This window comes from Solanum lycopersicum, chromosome 8 (assembly GCF_036512215.1).
Source record: "Solanum lycopersicum chromosome 8, SLM_r2.1".
In the NCBI taxonomy this organism is placed as follows: Eukaryota; Viridiplantae; Streptophyta; class Magnoliopsida; order Solanales; family Solanaceae; genus Solanum; species Solanum lycopersicum.
The window spans coordinates 24,278,568-24,301,734 of NC_090807.1; the positions used below are offsets into that span (position 1 = coordinate 24,278,568).

At 30.7% G+C, this 23,167-nt stretch overlaps 1 long non-coding RNA gene across 2 annotated transcripts; it reads right to left on the bottom strand.

Moving 5' to 3' along the window:
* Positions 1–9,663: 9,663 nt before the first annotated feature.
* On the bottom strand, positions 9,664–22,326 carry LOC138337707 (uncharacterized). Of its 2 annotated transcripts, none has more exons than XR_011211099.1 (5): positions 22,189–22,326; positions 21,025–21,068; positions 18,118–18,161; positions 14,694–14,736; positions 9,664–9,798 (listed from the first exon to the last, which is right to left on the bottom strand). It is a non-coding gene; the product is annotated as an uncharacterized lncRNA (long non-coding RNA). The 2 variants fall into 2 exon arrangements; XR_011211100.1 differs by having other exon boundaries at positions 14,694–14,749.
* Positions 22,327–23,167: the final 841 nt, after the last annotated feature.

Sequence of the window (23,167 nt, forward strand, 5' to 3'; positions counted from 1 at the left end):
ATTGGTTGGTTCGCTCACATAGGAGGGTAAGTGTGGGTGCCAGTCGCGGCTCGGTTTTGGGTCGTGACAAAATTTTTAATGATATTCATAAATAGTGTCATATAGTTTTAAGGGTAATTTCAAGCTCTCAAGTTTGTACCAATATTAATTTTAAAAGATAATATTATCAAAATAATAATTTTGTTATTGTTATAAACTGAAAATAATGATAGAAAATATCAACAAGTTCAATTTATTAAATGGTGCAAATGTTGCTATAATATTTGTATTGATATAATTTTTTAATATTCTAGATGATACAATTGGTATAATTTTGATATTTTAGATGATTAAATAGTGGTATGACTTGGTGTTTTAGATGATACAATATGGATATATTATACGGTACATATATTTAGTTTACACAATTTAATATATTATATGATACATATTGAGGTATAACATAATATTAAATTTTATTTAAGACTTTTGACACCAAAGTTCTTTTATAAAAAGAAAAAAGACACCAAAATTGTACGAAAATCTATATAATATGTACGTTTTTAATTACCTTATTAAACTTTCTAAGCTCAAATGGTTTTCTAAGTCATGCCATAAAAATTGTCAAAAAATAATGTAAATAAATTTTAGACATTAAAATAAATCTATATATTTGTACGAAAAAATTTCAAAGAGGTGAGAGAAGACTACAATTAATAAATAGTATAATTATGGATGGAAAGTCAAAAGTAAATAATAATTATCAATTTCTTAAATTTAACACATAAACCCCAAAAATAGGAAATAATTGATACTAAAATATAAAAAAAAATCAAAAATTCAATATATGAGCCAAAAAATAAAATAAAACTGTATAAATTAGTGTTTAAAAAGTCAAAAAGTAAACAACAATTATTAATACCATAAATTTAGCACATAATCGCCCAAAGTAGGAACTAAATCGTATACTAAATATACAAAAAATAAAAAAAATGAAAATTGATATTGGTAAAAAACAATACAAAACGATAAAATTATGATTGAAAAACCAAAAGGTAAACAATAATTATCAATCCCATAAATTTAGCACATAACCATCCAAAAAAGGAAATAAATCGAATATTAAAATATATATATACTTTTAAAATAAAAAAATTATATACGTTGTCATGTTTGTGATTAAAAAAACTTAGTTTTGTAAATAAAAAGGAATATATACATATATTGTTAATTAAGGTCTTAAAGGGTATAATTCTTCTAACTTTTTCCATAAAAACCACAAGATAACTTTCTTTGGTCGTTGGGTCCATCTTCCACTTGTTCTAAGTAAACAATCCAATAATAACTAAAAGTGAAAATTAATAAACTAATAAAAGACTCTAACATAATTATTAAAAATATCTATAATTAAAAAATAATAATTAAAATATCAATATTTTAAAAAATATTGTGTATCTTCTACTTTACCTCACATTAATTATATTTTTCCAACTGATTCTCTCTCATGTTTTCAAAAATAAAGTATTCTCTCTCGTTGATTTTTCTCTTTCAATTCTTCTTTATCTTTCTACTTTCATTTTTCTCTCTTTCGTTTTTTCAATTCTTCTTTGTCTTTTTACTTTCGTTTTTCTCTCTTTCGTTTTTTTCGTTCTTTTTTAAAAATTGAAAAGTATATTTCTAAAAATATTCACAATAATCCCTTAAATTATTTTCTTATATTTTCCTAAAAAAATGAATAATTATTCATTTTCTTACTGAAAGACCTTTGAAATATTTTTACTTAATTATTAGGCTTATAATATTTTCGCCCCCGAAAATATCTTTAAGTCTTAAGTTGTTTATTTCCTCAAATTAATTAGTGTGCTTATTTTCTTAAAATAATTAGCAAAATACTTTAATTACCAGATAACTGTGAGTTGACGAATGTTTTAAGTACCTTTCAAACCTTCTAAAATATTAATGTGAACTCCGGAACCTTTAATGTTTTTATGAGTTTTTCAGTTTTAATCTTTTGAAAATTAATTTTTTTGTTAATTTTTTCTTAAAAAAGAATTTGTGATTCTAAAATACAATTTTTGTAAATATAAAACAATAAACATTTCATTTTACTAACATTTATTTATTTAAAGGAAAAAAATTTAACAATACAAAATAAGCATCTAAATGACAGCTATAAAACAGTAATTTTTGTTTCACCAACATAACAATAGTTTTTTTTTCAAAACAATGAGATTATTTTTGTAAAAAATCTAAACAAATAATTAAGAAAATGAGAAAATAAATGGAGCATTACAGCCCAAGATTTTTAATAATTCCTTACAAATCAGTTATTGCTTCTCTCTCGTAGTTCTAATTAAAATCAAACTCTTCTCTTTCATAAATCTAATCACAATTAAATTCTATACCTCTACCATTTTGAAAGTTTGTTCAATGAAAAATATGAATATATTTTTTTCAATTTTAATTCAGTAGATAAAACAAATATTCACCATATACTTAGAATATAATTTTGATAGTTTAGTTGATACAATGTTGATATAATTTTGATATTTTTTATGATTGGTGTTTTATTGTATATACTGAGGTATATTATAATATTAACATTTTATTTAAGACGTGATATTAAAGTTGTACGAATATCTATGCAATATGAAAGTATTCAATTATTTTGTTAAACTTTCTAAATTTAAATGGTTTTTAAGTCATACCTTAACAATTTGTTAAAAAATAACGTAAATAAATTTTGGACTATATATATATATACTAGGTAGAGGTGGCTCGTGCTTGCATGGGCCCAATATTGAAAGATTTTTGTTAGTTATATATATATATATATATATATATATATATGAAATATGGTTGGCAGTTGTTTTGCTCGTTGTCATGGCTGTGTTATTTAGGTTGGATATCTACAATATTTACATAATGCTGTATTTTGACTATTAGTCAGCGTCATTCAGAAAGCACCTGTGAAATAAGATGGAAAATAAATTTAGTATATAGTTATGGAGAGGAGTTAATGTTGAGTATAGTAATGGTTTGTTTAAGAATTTATCATTGATTGCAAGATTTAAGTACCTGTCAATTTCTTATAACTATGCAGCAAAGTCCATGCTATCAGCACCAAAAGTGTACGTCATCAAGACAGGTGTTGCCAACCATATTGCAAAAAAGTATTACACTATAACAAAAGGAGAGTGTCAAATCTTATCCAGAAAATCAGAATCAAACACCTTGATATTAGAACCCAATTTCAAAATATTTCAAAACTCCCCATCGATTCGCATTTCTACCTCTAACTTAACGTTTAAAATTTGACTCCATGTTCTAATCTACCAAACTATCAGCAATCAGCAATCAAACTGAAACACATTTCCTAATGCAACACACATCCTCTTTCTACAAATAATCTATCAAATGTAACAGATTTGATAGATTCCCTTCAGAAATAAATAGGGATACAAGTTGTAACCACATTTGTTATATTTCCAGAAGAACAAAATTTAATCATAGCATATTATCAAAAACATATTTTCCTATATAGATTTAACCCAGAATTTACATATAACATCATAAACATATCCAAAAACAAATGCAAGCATTAGTTTTAAAATTAATAGGACAAACAACATTTATTGCTGCATAGCAATTGAGAGTCGTGTAGAGAGAATATATTTTAGTCTTCTTTTATCATGATTTGCTTCAGCTTGCGTTTACTGCTTTCTGGAGTTCTTGGTGCGTTGATGGGCAGTGGCAGATTGCTAGCTATATCTTTCTCGGTGATTGACATGATAAACAGTTTTGCTGAAGATGCATCCTTGTTTTTGGCAAACAACAGTTGTTTCTGAAAGATGGAAGAACTCATGTTAGATTAGATTTTTAAGGAATAAACAAGAGGTTGTAGAGTGTTTTACCTTGATGCAACGTATGTCTTGAATTTCTGCTACAGTTAGAGACAATAGTTCTTCTCCAATTTTATCTGAAATCATGGTTGTTGTTGAACCAGTATCATCCTTGATGGTTACTTCAAACTGGCATCTAAGCAAAAGTCAATACGTTTATGTTCAATAATAATTTTTTAAATTGAAAATTGTTATTTAGTTTACTAATCGTTCATATGCTCATATGTTATGCAATAAAATAATTCTACCAAACAAAGGTGGTATTTATATAACTTTACAAGAAAGCAAGGATGTTAGCCGGCTAGGAGATGTCTTATTCTTGGTAGTATGCTCTTTGACTACTTGGATGAACATCAGAATTAAAATAAAATGTAAAAGCAACCAACTCAACAGGTATCCAAAGTATTTTTCCACTACATCACAATTTATCAAAGCCAATTCTTTTGGCCTATCAAACCATAATTAAATAAGATATAAATAATCTATAACCTGTAATAATATTTTACATAAATAACATGTTAGCAGTTGCAAAACAAATGAAGTAGCTCAAGCCTTAAGAAAATTAAACTATGATACGTAAGGTTGCAGCACCTGAATATTTTATCATATTGGTTATTCAAAAAATGGAAAAAGAAAACTTCGGCATCAGTTTAGGTGTGTGTAGTGATTGAAGTGAGAGACTAAAACAGAATGAGACACTTGCTAAAAGTATGTATTAGATTGTGATAATACTATCATTACTTAATTTGCGGAATTCCTGCCAATCAAAAAATCAAGAAATGTCTAATCCACATTGCAAAAGTAAGCAATTTATTGAAAAAATATATTGAACTTCTCATGTAGACAGGAACATACTCCTGGTCACAAATTTCAATTCATTTATCTTCAGATATAACTATGAGAGGTATATTTACAAAAGAGTATAAGATCCTAATTTCACTTATACCGAACCAAAGACATGTTATCTTATTATTTGGCTTCAAAACATAAGAGTAAAGATGGGTTCTTATTAATCTAATGATGAGTTGTATTTATTGAGTAGATGTACTGTTTTGAGAAAATGAAAACAACTTTTCATCCATCTTCCAACCAAAGGTAAAAAGGGTTGTCGAACTTTCTTGATGTTATTTGATATTTTCTCTATTTGTTATTTATTGTGCATGGCTTGAACTTGTTTTATATATATTTTTCGTCTTCTGTTACTAAGACAATTGTACACCAAAGGAAAGCATCCAAGAGTAAAAAAACGCTCACTTATCCAATCCATATAAGTTTGAACAGACTAATTAATTCATGCATTTTACTTATCAAAATCATATAAGTAGTAGTAAAAACACTTTATTTGTGGAAAAGCTATCTTGTTATTCTATGATCTGCAACCAAACACGAGATAAACTCATCCTAAAATTAATCAAAGTCTCACACGGGATAAACTCATCTTTAGATATTTACATATGTGAAAACTATGAAAGTTTAGCAATTGATATTAGGAATATAAATTTTGAATTCATGACTTTCAAAATATAGCTAAATCAGTGCTAAAAGTTTTAAAAATTTAACGTACCAAATTTAATTCAAGGACGTTATGGTTATGCAGTTATTGATCCTACTGATATGATTTTCATACCTTGGTGTGAGTTGTGTTGGTCGACGGCAAGTTGTACAATAGAATGTTCTCTGTGTCCAAATCCTTGGAAATACTTTCTTGTAGTCAGAGAAGACTAAGACACAGAATTTTTGAGTTTCATTGGATATTAACAATTGAGCTTGCACGTGGAATACTTGCTCCTGTGCATACAGATGAAATGGTAAATTAGATTAACATTTCATTTCATAAAGAGATTTAAGATGTAGATGATGCATATACCAAAGATTGTTGCTGGATGTTGACAATAGGCACTATGTGTTCTTCAAATGGCACAAACAAAAGAGAGCCTATAGCTGTGGTGCTTTTTGTTGTGTATGTGTTGAGAACCGATTTTATTTCATCAGACCTGTATGTAAAAAATGTTAAAGATGAGAAAACATTTATTTATTTATGGAGAGGTGTATTTTGAATACCATGTCTTTAATGCGATAGCTTGTAGGTATGGAGGATCAATCTGGATTGTTGTACCAAATATATTTGAAAGGCTTGCATATTGTTTAATAGTTGGTGTCAATTCAATTAATATGTGTTATAAGAGATATTGTTAATATGTTTGATTTTACCTGAAGATGATTTTGATTTGGCCACTATTTTGGCAATGATTACTGGAAATTCTTGAAGTTGTTTCAGGTGTTTGAGAAGTTTATTTCCATATAGGTCGATGAATTCTTCCAAGAGAGTGAGTTATGTTGGTTTCCTCCTATTTTCATTATAAAAAGAAGAAGATAAACAGTGTTATAATAGATCATAACTTACACAGATACAAGCAAATTTGGGAAAAAGTTCACGAAAGAAAGTAAAGAAAAATGTGTTACAATTGTTGTACATACACAAATAGAATGAATATCATCAAAGTAGGATGCAACATAACATTAGAGGATGAATTTTTGCCCGCAATTGGAATTACTCAACAGCTTTAATAATTATTTATATTCTTTTTTATTCTGGTCCGCAATTATCATGGCTCAAAAGCAACATCTTTCTGATAAACATTGCATAAAAGCTAGGCTTACAAATGGTATAGTATTAATAGTGGTAATCAAGTAACATCTAAAATACCGTATATGTAAAGGAGATGGTAAGCGGGGTGGGTGGTGGAACTTGTGGTGCTTGCGAAAGGTGAAAATGGAGGGGAGACAAATAGCTAGTATATTGAATTCATATTAGATAAAAATGTTTTTAAGTAATTCGTTCATCTCAAGTGATATTTACATACAGAAACTGCTAGATATTGGCACATATTAGCAACAATTTTTTTTACCTGAAGTTGATGATCCCTTCTCTTATCGAAGGGTATTCCGTTTAGTCATAAGAAGAAGAGGAATTCTGGCTAAACAAAGATGGAGTAAGCATACTTAGATTGTTCAAATAGCTAGGTGTTTCCTTTTTTTTTAGAGAGCAACCTGTAGAATTGGCTAATTCTTCCATTAAAGTGGCTAGTTAGTGTTGTCTATGGGTCTTAGCATATTATATTTGTCACTCTTGAATACCAACAATGTGCATGACATTCCTTATAAGAATGAGCTTACAAGTTAACCATTACTATGTCGCTATAATCAAATTTGATAATATTGACAAACCTAGATCAAGTTTAATCAGTTAATCAAAAGGATAAGCAAACATTAATAACAATAGATGTGCTGCAAGTTTAAGTACACCACAATTAGATAAATCTGATATTTCAAACTATTCAATAAAATCAAAATCAGAAGATCAACCCCATCCTCCACTCCCAATTCCATAGCATCCAGTTACTGATTTGCAAAGGAAATTAGTACAATCCATGCGATAATTGGAATCTTTTTATCAAAATGTGGTAACCAACTTATCTTTTTTTCCTATTTATTTTTTTCTTTTCGCTTTTGGGCAACATTACGAAAGAAGAAGTAGATGGAGCAGAAAACTTTGTGAAATTGAGTGAAATTTTAGATCCTTAGGTCAAGCTATATACCATGGTAAGGTTACATTCAAATAGAATTGACTAATTCTTCCATTAAAGTGGTTGGTTAGTGTTGTCTATGGGTCTTGACATATTATATTTGTCACTCTTGATCAAGTTTAATCAGTCCATGAAAAGGATAATCAAACACTAATAACAATAGATGTGCTACAAGCTTAAGTACACCACAATAAGATAAATCTGATATTCAAGATATACAATAAAATCAAAATCAGATGATCAACCACATCCTCCACTCCCAATTTCATAGTATCCAGTTAGTGATTTGCAAAGGAAATTAGAACAATTTATGCGATAATTGGAAACTTTTTATCAATGTGTGGTAACCAACTTATCTTTTTCTCCTTATTTATTTTTTTCTTTTCGCTTTTGGGCAACATTACGAATGAAGAAGTAGTTGCAGCAGAAAACTTTGCGAAATTCAGTGAAATTTTAGATCCTTAGATCAAGCTATATACCAGGGTAAGGTAACATTCAAATATGAGATGCTTGCAATCACAGAGAAGGGAATTTTTTTTTTAAAAAAATTACTTTCCAAGAAAGAGGGTCAATCAGACACCTAGATCAAATTTGGACCTTCAACTTTGACGAAAACGAAGATGACATCACTATTTATTAATAAATCCAGTTATTTGACACAAGCATATAGAAAACAAAACGATATAAGATGAAAAGTAACATTGTACTTACTCATAGTCGATGATGATAAATTCTTGAATTCTGTTCCCGTTTGAGGCATATGATGGAGGACTACCATTTATCACGAGGGCAAGAATGTCTTGCAAGAATTAAAGTGTTATTAGTAAGTGGTAATAGTTATAAAAAATGAGTTATATGTCTGGTAAGTATACTGTAAATATATTTTGAGAAGTACCGACTTCAAAGCCTATAGTTTGATAATCGAAACTGTCAAACGATGTAGTTTTTAGCAGCGTTGGTGGCAGCAATGGTGGTTCAGGGGGTATGACTTTATCTATTGGTTCAACAATTGTGCCCTTATCAATTGTCCAGCTGAATTGATGAAGAGGAATTCCATACTCCTTGATCGACTCGGAGACAAATGCCCCCAATAGCAAATATGTTTGGAAAGGAACAAACTCATTTGCATAATGTGCGACATCTGTACCGTGCATGATAACTTGTATTTGAGTTTCCTATGAGAAATTTAATGAAATTAGAATAATATTAGGTAAGTGAAATAACATATAGTTGGTATAAAAATTGAAAAGTGGTTTGAATTGTTGGGAAAAGTTACTTTTTATGGGGAATATAAAATTTAAAAGATATGAGTATGAGGGGAGTTTTTGCCATGGACATGATGGTTTAATCAACAGAATGAAGGCTACAGTAAAATATGTAAGTACTGATTTTGTAGATAATTATTTAAGGAACATGACAGCAACAACATTAAGCAACACTTTTATCAGGTTTTTCTGTGCGTTTACAAAATCAGTTGAGGAAGACATTCTTTATCAAAGTCTCCTAAAGAAGTTGAGGAAGACATTATTTATCCTTCTTCATTATCTGTATAATAATATTTCATTTATTCCATAATCTTCACACTGTCGTTCCTAAAAATTTGTATGTGATTTCGTTTAAAAAATAATTCGATATGTTAAATGCAGTGATATCCGCTCAGGTTTCAATTCAATTTTTTTCTATATTTTCCAAAGAAAATCAATAGCATCGAACCTAAACAATAACGAACTTCTCTATAACACAAATTATGTCTACAAAAAAAAGAGAATTAAAATGTGGGTTTAGAGTGATAAGAAGTGCTTCATATGAAAACTGACAAGCAGTAGAACAGAACTTCAATGTAAAATCAAATCAATCAATAGCCAAATTTATTTAAAAAGGAACTTCAGAATTCAAGTTTACCTAAGTTCTACAAACAAAACCAATTATATTTAACCGAATCTGTAACTTTTTTACAACAAAAGAAACGTAAAATGTAGATTTACAGTGACAACAAGTGCTTGACAGCAAAACTCACAAGGAACAATATTTCAACTAAGTAGAAGAGCATTGAATTGGAGATTAATGAGTGAAGACAGATTACAACCATTAAAAAGCAAAGTAAAAATGGTATGCAGTATATTTATTTTGCTACAAACTAGTTTATGAAAGTAGATGAGTATTTATTAGTTTAGTGACAAATACCTTTTCATCCTGTATTATCATCAGTTAATATTTCTTGTTTCCCTCCCTGGTGGTTCGGAGATGACCTTTATCTACCACTTGAACTTTACAAATCCATTCTTCTGTGTTCTCCTCGATTTCGTTGATATTCAATCTTTCTGTCATGGCTGGTAATTGGGATTAAATATGCAAGACAACATATCATTAATAGAAGAATAATAGTATGAAATACAAAAATATATGAGATCTATTAATAGAATACAATAGGTTGTATATCATCAAAAGTGTAAGATAGTTTGACGAAAAAGCCTTTTCTATAATTTCGTCATAGACAATGTTATATGTAGATGTGTCATCGTTGTTATCAGCTATTGGTGGTCTTATGAATATCTTAACACAATTAGAACTCTTGGCTCTTGATAAAGCAACATACAATTGACCATGAGAAAAGACAGATTCACGTAAATAAATGCCAACAAAATCTAAAGTTTGGCCTTTTGCTTTATTAATTGTCATAGCAAAACACAGTCGTATTGGAAATTGTATCCTTTTAAATGGTAGAGGTAACTTTTCATCTTCTGATGTTAGTAGTGGTATTCTAGGAATGAATACATGTGTATTTTTAAAATCACCATTAGATATTGTGGCGCGGATAACGTGTGATCTGAAATCAATACATATTAAGCGTGTACCATTGCATAAACCTTCACAGGGATTTAGATTTCTTAGTAACATAATTGGACAATTTTTTTTAACGTTAATTTGTAAGGAGGTAAACCAACAGGATTCAAAGTATGTAATAAGTCTTTGTATTCACTTTGATCCTTTGGATCTATGGTCTCATCTGTAGCTAGATATGTTTTTTCAGTAGTTGGGAATTGAGTGATTAACATATCATTTATTGCGTCAACAAAATCATTTTTTGTTGTTAGAATAGCACGAGAAGTGATGAAAGAAAGATTTGAGTAAGAGGTGTGCAAATTCGGATAAGTAACTTTAAATAAAAGATTCAATGGATCTTTTTCATTCTCGAATGGTACGATTAAAGAATGAGGAATTTGAATTTTGCCTTTATCAATTTTTTTTTCGATTCCATTACCAATTCTCATTAAGTATTCACAAAAGGCTGGATCTTTTTTTGCACGCATGTTTTCTAGCAATTATAATTTTTCAAGTTGATTCCAAATTTGAGAGCATAACAGCTTTGATTAGTGAAGTCTTCTCTTTTTCCACTACGAACAACAGGAAGAGTTTTTTTGAAATCCCCACTAAAAACAATAACTTTTCCGCCAAATAATATTCTTGTTTCCATTAAATATTTCAAAAGTAAGTCAAGAGCTTCAACTACTTCTTTTTTTGCCATTGAAATCTCATCACATACTATAAGTGTTGCATCACGAATTAAAGATGCCAGAGAACTTTGCTTACTGATGTTACAACTGAACTTTCCTTCGATATTTATTAGAATTTTAAAACGGGAATGAGCAGTGCGACCACCTTGAAGCAGCGAAGCTGCAACACCTGAACTTGCAGTTGTCAAAGCTATAAATCCTCTATATCTAACCGTTCCTAATAAAGCACGATATAAAAAGCTTTTACCAGTTCCTCCAGGGCCATCTATAAAGAATGCACCTGATTTATTTGAAAATATTCTTTCTAAGATTATATTGTAAGCTTTTTTTTTGTGCAGTGTTCAATTAATTTTGTAGAAGCAGATCATCTTCACTTACAGTAAGATTTCTTTCATAGTAAACATCTGTAGCTTCTTTTGATAGTGCAGATGTTTTAATTAATTCAGGAATTAATTTAAATTCATTAATATCACGACCAACTGAATGAAGAATATCATTAATATGCATTAACACCCTATAACGAATTTTCGTTGTATTAATGTTTGGAATTCTCATAAAATCCTCTGATAAGGATATTTCAAATTTTTCCCATAATTCTTTTGGATTACTTGGGCTACAATATATCAGTAACATAGCAAACAAATGTCTAAGACTTGCTGGCATTTGATAATCTACAGCCTCAGACATACATTTTATTAAATTATTATCTGAAAGCAATAATCCTCTTTTTTCAGCTGCTTCTCTAAATGTTGTACATAAGTTTCCATTAACCATTAGAAAGTCTTGATATGATTTTGGTCCTCTTATGTTCATTAAAAGTAATCTAAGGTAGTATCTTTCTCCTTCAGTAGGATGACAAGGACAACACGTCCAATAGCATTTCCACGCTTACGAATTGTCCACATTTTATCTGTTTTTTACCAGACAAAATATTCAGGAAATTCGCGATATAATAAGTTTAAATTTTTAGCTGTATCATTCACTATGTTCATTACAAAAAATTCAGTTAACATTGTATTTTGAATCATTGGATTATTAATAATTTTACTAATATTATCAATACTTTTGAACGAAACAAGTTGTTGTCCATCAAGATGTAGTTGAAGATGGTATACATTAGGAGACATTTCATTGATATTAAAGGCAAATATACGCCACGCTGCTTCAGGCGCGAAAACCCATGTAGCTGATTGATATTCTTTTATCTCATCAATTTTTATATTTATATCATTAGTATGAATCTGGAATGCGATTTTATCATATCCTTTCCATATGTACTTATAAATGTATTTAACTACTTTGATATCTGAACAAATCTCAACGTTTATATGACAATTATATTTGGATAATAAAAAGGAATTATAAGGGAAAACCCATGAATTATTAAGAAGATGTTTTCTAATCTCCACATAGTTTTCTGTATTGCGTCTTCTATAAATAGGGTATGAACTTTTTCCTTTTGTCGTTTCATGAGCAAGCTCTTTTGGATACTTAAACTTACAATATCCTTTTTTAATACAAGGACTTGTTGGATTTAGTTCACCGCAAGGTCCATGAATCATGTGTTGTGTAAAGAGTGAATATAGGTGAGGATTTACAGTAGGATTTGGTAGTTCTGCAGAAACAAATCGATCATAGGCTTCAGGTGTAAGTATTTTGAATCTTTCATAAAGTATAATTAGAAAATGAGCATGAGGAAGTCCTCGTTTCTGAAATTCTAGTGTGTACATATATGCCTAGACTTTACCGAATATGTGTTTCTTTAACAAATCCTTTTTTAGTTCCTCTAATTTTGCATGAAATACTCGACAAATTAAATCGGGTCTATTTTGTGCTTCATCACTTGCTAGTAGATTTTCTTTGATCTCTGGCCAAAAGGAGTTACATGTAATGGTTAAAAATATATCAAGTCTTCCAAAACGCTGAACCAATGCAATTGCATCCATGTATCGTCTACGCATATCTCTTGGCCCTCCTGTAAAGCTAAGTGGGAGAAATTTGTGTTTACCTACTTGTGAAGCATCTCTTTCACCTCGTCGTAGAACATCTAGCAATCCTCCTAATACATCTGTTCTATATAAATCCGGATTGAAAGAAGCAAAATCTAATCGTTGAGTTTCAATTTTTATCCATTGGTCAACAGTGTATTGTTGAAATAGTCTTCCTAAATGTAGAATTATATTTTCATCATCTCGCATTTGAAGTTGATAGCAATAATATTCACGACCGGAGACACTATTTCTTTTAAGCTTTCCTTTTTGCATAACTTCAACTTCTATATCAAGAAATCCATCAATTGTAGTCATATTTGTTATGCTTGGTAATTGTTCATTTTCACAATATTTTGTCTAGAAGAAAAAGCACCTAAAGGTTCAACTTTCTGAATACCACAATGCCATCCATTTTGACCATATGGAAATAACAGTGGATATTGCAATGGATCATAACAACCGTAATAATAATTTACCAATTGACTCCTATTGCTATTTGTATATACACGAATATGAGGGGTGAGTGTATAGTTTTGAGTATCTTGCTCTACCCATATTCCAGCAACTTCTGATGCAGTTAGTAAGTTGTACACTCTTTGATCTAAACCAGCATCGGATTTTAGAGCAATGAAGAAGTTAGATAATTATGGAATATTTATTAGTGACTTTAAGAATATGGAGTATGGATTAGCATCTAATATTTCCATCAGTTTTTGTACAGTACCTTCATTCAGTTTGCTTGAACATTCTAATCGATTCCTCAATTCATTTTCACTATCAAAGAAATATAATTGTAAATTTCTTCCTTTCTCAGTAGCTGGTACTAAGTTCCCTATGAAGTGATACATTTTTCCTTGAACTCGAAATGTGGATATACCTTTATATTTTTTTGCTAGTTCTTTGTCATAATTAACTCCTAGAGATGTGAATGCAAAAATGTTATTGTAAGTTTTTATATAAGTTTGAAATTGTTCAGATTCATTCATGTTTCCTAAATATAGATTTCTTAAAGTTGTCGGTATTTGATGCGAAATAAGCCACACAACACCATTGCCACAACAAAATGCGGGCGGCTCATACTCAACTCTTTTTGCAGTGCAGAATTTACACCGGGGAACATCTTTTAGGGTAGCATAATTTGTTATCGGGTGGATGATTTCCATGTAATTAACTTCTGTCGAACTACATCCTGCATAATGTAGTTAATTCTTAAAACTAATTTTAGTAGATAAAGATTATTTAGATTATAGCCTATCCAGCTATTTTACCTCTATTAAGAGTTTGCTCATGTGTAAACAATGTGGTGGTGCTGAAGCTAGCACCGATGGAGGCATTATTGTCGATGGATGAGTTTGCCCGCCTGCCAGCTAGATAGGCATCTTTCTTATTGGATTGTGCCAGTTTATATAATTCACGCCGTCTAGCTTTTATATCAGCATGAGCTTTTTCAGAATTCAAATGATTTCTATTACTTTTGTCTGACATTTGTAGAACTGTTATCTATCCTGAATATGAGATATAAATTATATGTTTACTTTCGTTTTCTTACTCATGCACAAAACAGTTCAAAATGATTATAACAAATCAAATTACATGCATAAAACAATTCTAAATAATTATAACAAACCAAATTATTCTTTACAGAATTTAGTAAAAATGCAAAAAAATTAATACAGAAAGCAAAATAAAAACTGTAACAACGGGTGGAAAAGAACATACCTGTAGCGCTGAGTAGTAGTAATTACAAATTCCTATCTTCACACTGCACGCAAAAACTAATTGTAAAAGGAATTTAATATTTTCAACAAGTTGTATCTATCAAATATCATCTCTAATATTTCGTCTCAAACGTATGATATTAGTGTAGCCATATGAATATATAAAAGGTTAGACAAACAAAACAACAAACTTAGTAAACTTAAATACTCGAATGAAAATATTAGTATCAATTGGTAAGTCATAATGGCATTGTTAGCATATTGTAGTTTGTATGAGCTCATAATCAGTATAATTGCTTTTGGTAGAGTTGGTAGAATTTCTCTGATGAGGATGCTAAAGCTCTTTTAAAAGTAGAGAGAAACTGAAAACTGATAAGAAAACTTTCATATGATGGTTTAGCTGTTGTTACACTTAGAAAAGGTAAACCGAATTCAATTATGACATCTATTACGAGCAGTTATAAAAGGTAAACTAACTCCATTTAGAAAATGTATTCATGTTTTCTAGCAAAAAAACATTGGCAAAATTTTAAGTCCTAAACACAATGGCCATACTGCCTATAATATTAATACCTAAATTTTTTGTGTATTTGCATTGCTCTTAAATAATCAATAAAATTCAAATTGTATATAATAATCTAAAATAATTGAAATACGTGTAAAGCTAATCGACAAATGACAACTTTTTTATAAACGAAATGAAAAGTAGGAACAGGTGTGGTGGCTGATGTGTGTGTGTGTACACACTAATTAACCCCAATCAAGGCTGGAAGAGTGGGTTGTAGCTATGGCCATGGGAAATTCCTACTTATTGTCTCTCTTTTGGTGGGTAACTGTTGAGTAAGTTTTATCTGATATGAAAGTACTGCTAACATGCAGAGTTCCTCAAAAGACTTTTTTCTGCTGCTAAAATCCATCATGTTACTGTCAGTCATTCCATTTATTTGCACTGATGATACTTCTCCAGAAATATTATCTAATGCAATTCTATCTCCAATATTACATACTATTTACTATACTATGATCCATAATCTATAGCTATACCTATATCCTACAACAAAATGCGAAATAATTCCTTCACTTTCTTAAACCCATCTAGATTACAATCTGTTGAAGTAGTTAAAGTTGAAGTTAGCAATGTGTGGTGTTTGAACTATTCAGCTTTTTACCTAAGAACCTTGTAAACAGGAGTGGGGTTTCCTTCACTTCCCCATTTCCCCCCTAGGTGGATACAACTGACCTTTTGTCTCTTATGGACATCAGAATAGTGTTACATTTTAGAGATGTCATTTCTGGTTTTCAGGGACTTTAATGTGGTTATACTTTATTTGGTGTTCAACTATCATCTTGTTGCTAGTTCAAAATCTATTTCGTGCTTGCAATGTGAAGTTTCTGCAAGACTATAGTTCACTAATCCTCAATCATGCAGGTCTACTATGCTGACAAGAGAAGAGCTAAAATTAGATTTATGGTTATGAACTAACTAATTTAACAAATTAAACTCAAAGAATTTTTTTCTTATCCTTTATCCTTATGTACAAATTACAGAGTAACTATCATACATAATTTGTGGAAGCGGATTATTTATATTGAAGTGGACAAGTCCTTTAGTCTTATTGACATAACTATAGAAAAATATTAGGAACATACAACAAAATTGAATACTATCTACAATTATAGTCACTCATGTACCATATTCTTCAAAAACCAAAAAAGACTTAAGCATACTGAAACAGTAGGTTTTTTACACATTAAAGAATCAAAAAATTGGTAATTCTTTCAGAAGAATTTGGACCACCCAAAGAAAACTAAGGGATCCTAAGTCTCACATAATTGCTAAAGAATATCAGGTCAGAATGCCTACAGAACAGTTTGCTATTTTTTCGACAGATAATTGTATTCGATATTTCTTTTAAAGGTTTCATTATCTTCTTTTGTGCAGTAACTGGGCTGCCTAAATTTGAAGCTAATATTCAGGTCTCTGGAAGCAGAGCAACTGTTTATGGGAAGGGAAAGGCAAGGTAAGTTTATAGTTCTTGCTTGATTTCCTAATGTTCTATACAAACTATATCGCGTATTGATTTTGTTATGGATTTTCTGCTAGTCCATTCCGCAGTTCTCAGGTCAATGCAACTGATTTGCGTGGGGGAATATCATTAGTTTTGGCTAGTCTGTCTGCTGAAGGAATTACTGAAATCAGTGGAACCTCCCATTCTGATAGGGGTTATGAAAATTTTGAAATGAAACTCCAAGGTCTCGGTGCCAACGTCATGAGGACAACAACGACAACATACCACGTGTAATCCCACCAGGTGAAGTTCGGAAAGGATAATGTGTATAACTTCTGGAGGTAACACTTACGCACCAGTACTACTGCTAATTAAGTATCATTTCAATATGATTATTGATTAGCTTTTTAAATAGTACTGAATTAGCAACAAGAACATGTGACAGGTGTTGAGAGGGAAAGAAAGAAATAATAATAATTAATGTAATGAATAATATAGGGTCATGGATAAGCACAAGCACGTTGTATGTGGTATCATTCTTTTTGTTCTTCTTTCGTTCTCCGAATTCTCGTTGTGCTAGCTTGGAGAAGTTCACCTACTATTACAGTTACGTATGTATTTTATTTTCCACCTGAACAGCTGACTCATTTTGACACAAACTGAATGTTTGACACTGTCAAGTTTTGGATGTATGTAAATTGAGAAATAGTAATATACATAAGTAACAATCTATAAAGATCAAAGAGCAAGCCTGAAGAATAACTGGGGATGTTGAAACTGTGAGATTATTCATTGCATTTCGCAATAGCCAAATGTTGCAACTTTAGACAAGGCTCATTTGTCGATTTCTGTAATTGACATATGTCAGAAACTTCTAAGTTTATCAACCACTCTGTACAAACTCTTTCACTATAAACAGAAATATACTCGAATGTAGTAGACCGTCTAAACTACCTCATGAAGGACTCGTGCATAGCATGATCTGTCAATATACTTCTGCTTTTATCATCTTTTGTTAGTTTATGGTGCTGAATTATTTTCTTTCAGCTAGCTCTTCTGCTACGTATTTTGTTCTTGTATTGACTTCTCAATTATTGTTTGTTTTGGATTCAACAGTTCAATTGTTTTGGTAGTACGAGTGTATAATTTTTAAATTACTATTGATGCAAAATATTGGTCAGAAAAAAATTCATACAGCAGCTCAACTAAGCGGAAACAATACACGAAAATAGCCTAAAACAGAACAAAAAAGCACATAGTTTGAATCTTTAAACTCAGAATCAACAAAGTAACCCCAATATTAAACCAACAAAACAAATTACCAACTCACCAACTACACGGAACAAAACAGTATGAAATTAAACCTCACATCAAGTCAAATGAAGAACTCAAACCATAATAAGAAAGAGCTCATACCTTTATCGAAAAATCAGGAAAGGCCTTTGGGCGTAAAAGGGTATCTGGTACAATGAAAAAAAATTAACCGCAAAAGCAGATGATTTGGACCTGCCTTATATAAACAAGTGTTAAAGGCAGGTCCACAGCAAACGAGAAAGAACAAACCAAACACAACAACAAAACACTGAAGACAAAGGAAGCGGAGGGAGGGAGGAAGGGAAAAGGAATAAAGCAAATATGGTTCGAATCCATATGCCTTTGAAAGGGAGCACATATAACGCTATGGTGCCGACAAATTTAACTAAGGTCGAAACCTGTGTCAGACATACTTAATCTACTTATCTCAAGGCCTCGATATATATTATGATATATCACCTATCAGCTAAGATGCCAACATTTTTGCTCTACCCTTAATAGTAGTTATGATTTTCATTTTCTTATTGCCATGCAAACATATACAGTAATATTTTCTTGTTGGTACATCATGACTATATAAGAGTTTGACTGAACAGATGGCTCCATCTTTCAACTATTTTCTCCAATTTCTCTCTAGGACATGCAAATTCAAGTTCAGTTCCCCCTTTTTTGTTTCTATTTGCGATTTTCTGGTCAGAGACACAAAAAATTTGGTTTTTTAACAAGTGTTCTAACTTACAAGGATGATTAGCCTTTGCAATTATGGTATATGCACATGTACTCTGCTGGCGCAGGCGGAGTCACAGTGATAGGTACGGATTTGACAGAACTCAATAGTTTTAGTTAGAAATCCGGTCTCAAACCATGTAATTACACTAAATGAGAACGGATTGTATGTATATAACAATGCAATTTTGGTGATAGAAATTAATATTCAAATGAAAACTTCGAAGTTTATTGATACATGAACTGCAGATAGTGTTTTTTTCCTATCATACACTCAGTCATTTTTGACGAAGACATTTGTGGCTCTGTCACAGAATGATTGCTGGAATTTGTATTTGTAGGGTATCCGATGGATTATGAAATATAGGTAGAAAATAAGAGAAGAGCTAAAATTAGATTTATGGTTATGAACAGACAACTTTGACAAATTAAACTCAAACAATTTTTTTCTTATCCTCTATCCTTACGTACAAATTACAGAGTAAATATCATATATAATTTGTGGAAGCGGATTATTTATATTGAAGTGGACAAGTCCTTTAGTGTTATTGACATAACTATTGAAAAATATTAGCAACATGCAACAAAATTGAATACTATCTACAATTATAGTCACCCCCGCACCATATTCTTCAAAAACCAAAAAAGACTAAAGCATACTGAAAGAGTAGATTTTTACACACTAAAGAATCAAAAAATTGGTAATTCTTTCAGAAGAATTTGGACCACCCAAACAAAACTAAGGGATCCTAAGTCTCACATTATTGCTAAAGAATATCAGGTCAGAATGCCTACAGAACTGTTTGCTATTTTTTCGACAGATAATTGTATTCGATGTTTCTTTCAAAGGTTTCATCATCTTCTTTTGTGCAGTAACTGAGCTGCATAAATATGAAGCTAATATTCAGGTCTTAGGAAGCAAAGCAACTGTTTATGGGAAGGGTAAGACAAGGTAAGTTTATAGTTCTTGCTTGATTTCCTAATGTTCTATACAAACTATATCGCGTATTGATGTTGTTATGAATTTTCTGCTAGTCCATTCCGCAGTTCTCAGGTCAATGCAAATGATTTGCATGGGGGAATATCATTAGTTTTGGTTAGTCTGTCTGCTGAAGGAATTACTGAAATTAGTGCAACCTCCCATGTAGATAGGGGTTATGAAAATTTGGAAATGAAACTCCAAGGTCTCAGTGCCAACGCCATAAGGACAACAACGACAACATACCTCGTGTAATCCCACCTGGTGAGGTTCGGAAAAGATAATGTGCATAACTTCTGGGTTTACTCCTGTAGGACTTACAAGTAAAGATCAAAGAGCAAGCCTGAAGAATAACTGGGGATGTTGAAACTGTGAGATTATTCAACATAATAATTTTCTTGCCTTTGCTAAACAATGTATTGTCTTTTAGTTGATTCAATCGTATTGTCAAAGCAGTGTAACATAATAATTTTTTAAAAAAATGATGACTTTTTGTCTTTTGGTTCTTGGCACAGAGGGGTTCAACTAACTCATTTATGTAAACCAATGAAATTTGATGCATTAATACTTTAGACAAAAATCACAATATAATAGATATGGTCAGTCTAACTGCAACCAACCAGATATGTCTACTAAAGATTCATATGTTTCCAACATCCACATTAGTGTATGAATGTTTAACTATGGTCCACATCATTAGACAGTAGACAGTGGGGGTCAAAGGAATTTGGAAACAAACTAGATCATAATAATTACTTGTCAGGAACTTCTAAGTTTATCAACCACACTGTACAAACTCTTCCAAATCGCTTCCTATTAACAGAAAAATACTCGAATGTAATAGATCGTCTAAACTACCTCACAAAGGACTCCTGCATAGCATAATCTGTCAATATAGTTCTGCTTTTATCATCTTTTGTTAGTTTATGGTGCTGAATTATTTTCTTTGAGCTAGCTCTTCTGCTGCGTGACTTCTCAATTATTGTTTGTTTTGGATTCAACAGTTCAATTATTTTGGTTGTATGCGTGTATAATTTTTTAATTACTATTGATGCAAAATATTGATTGGAAAAAAATTCATACAGCAGCTCAACTAAGCAGAAACAATACACGAAAATAGACTAAAATAGAACAAAAAAGCACGAAGTTTGAACCTTTAAACTCAGAATCAACAAAGTAACCCCACTATTAAACCAACAAAACAAATTACCAACTCACCAACTACACAGAACAAAACAGTATGAAATTAAACCCCACATCAAGTCAAATGAAGAACTCAAACCATAATAAGAAAGAGCTCATACCTTTATCGAAAAATCAGGAAAGGCCTTTGGGATTAAAAGGGTCTCTGCAATAATGAATTCAAGAACAAGAACACGTTTTACACAGTGCAGATTTGTGGTAAATTAAAAGTAAAAAAATGTTCTGTAAGTAAATTTCTTGTCCCTATCCAATACTCAATCCATATTTTCTCAAGATTTTGTTCTGCTCTTTTCAGAGTTTCAATATTCTTTTTGTCTGCTCCATTATCTCGTTATGAAATATGGCTCATTTCACACTCTAGGTGGGAAAATTACTGATCATGTCTTTCTAGTGTGAAATTAAGGCTACCCCCTTCTTCCCTTTTCCCCCTTTTTAATATGCTTTGATTGAACAATTATGTGTTTTGAATTCTTGATGTTACTGCTTACTATGTATACTTAATTTCTGTTTACTAAATTTTTCCTATCTCTGCCTAGCAGTGTCAAGATTGCACATTTTTGTACCCAAGTTCACTATGAGACTATTTTGGACACTAATTTTAGTAGTTCTCTACAATGGGTGTTCTTCAGAGGGGGTTAATTCAACTCTTTCTGCAAGGCCTAAAGTTGTGAACATTGGGTGTATGATGTCTTTCAATACACTTGTTGGGAAAGTTACTAAAGTTGCTGCGGAAGCTGCTGTTGAGGATATAAATTTCAATCCAGATGTTCTTGTTTTGTAGCTCAAACACATCCTGATTAAAATACAACCAAAATTTACTGCATGTGAAAAGATATGGGTTTTTCATACATGAACAGAGTGGAAGACCAAACTAACACTACATCTGACAAAAGAAAACCAAAAGTTACTGCATGTGAAAATACATAGGTTTTTCATACATAAAGAAAAGAAGACAACCAAAAATTTGAAAGAGGAATTCAAAAACACCCAAATTAATTAACATTATTGGGATTTTGTAACATGGAACAAGAATCACATACCCAAATCAAATTTGGGTATCACATACCGAAATCAAATTTAGGTATATTCACCCACCTAAATCAATCTGAATGAGCCAACCAAAAGGATAATCCAACATCAATAACAATTCCAAATGAAAAAATAAGTGAAAATTTTAAACACCCAGATCAAATTTATAAGTTGAACATTGATTGAAAGGAAGATGAAGGAAAAAGAAAGCTTAATTGAGACATGTAAAACATTACCTAGAGAAGGCTTGAGAAGGCTGAAGAGAGTGAACTTCCATGTGTAAATAGTGAATTGAAGCATTAGGAGGAAGACATAGGAGGAGGAAGACATGTATTTTCATTTTATATGAAGAAGACACGTTAGCTGAGAAAATGAAAAGGTAAGAAGAAGACACGTTAGCTGAGAAAATGAAAAAGCAAAATAGATTAACAAAGAAAAGACAGCTGACCATATACTTGTAAAGACCAAAATAACCCTTGAAGCAAGCATTGTAAAGACCAAAATAGCCCTTGAAGCAAGCATATTGATTATACTTTTTCTAATATAGGAGTAAATATATGAAAATAGTTTTAAAGAGGTGAGAGAAGACTAATAAATAGTATAATTATGGATGGAAAGTCAAAAAGTAAATAACAATTATCAATTTCATAAATTTAGCAAATAACCCCACATAAATAGAAAATAATTGATGCAAAAATATACAAAAAATAAATAAATAAAAAATTCAACATATGGGCCAAAAAACAATATAAAAGTGTATAATCATGATTGAAAATCCAAAAAGTAAACAACAATTATCACTTAGCATAAATCTCGCACATAATCCCCCAAAATAGGAAATAAATCGTATACTAAAATATACAAGAAAAATTAAAAAAATTCAAGATATTCGTAAAATATATTTTAAAAAACAGTAAAATTATGGTTGAAAAATCAAAAGGTAAACAATAATTATCAATCCCATAAATTTAGCACATAACCCCCAAAAAAGAAAATAAATTGAATATTAAAATATATATTTTTTATAATAAAAATTTAAATATTCTATCATGTTTGTAATTAAAAACTGTTCTGTAAATAAAAAGGAGTATGTACATATATTGTCAATTAAGGTCTTAAAAGGGTATAATTCTTGTAATGTTTTAAGATGAATTTCTTTGGGATTTGGGTCCATCTTCTACCTGTCATAAACTGACTAACACAATAATAATTACG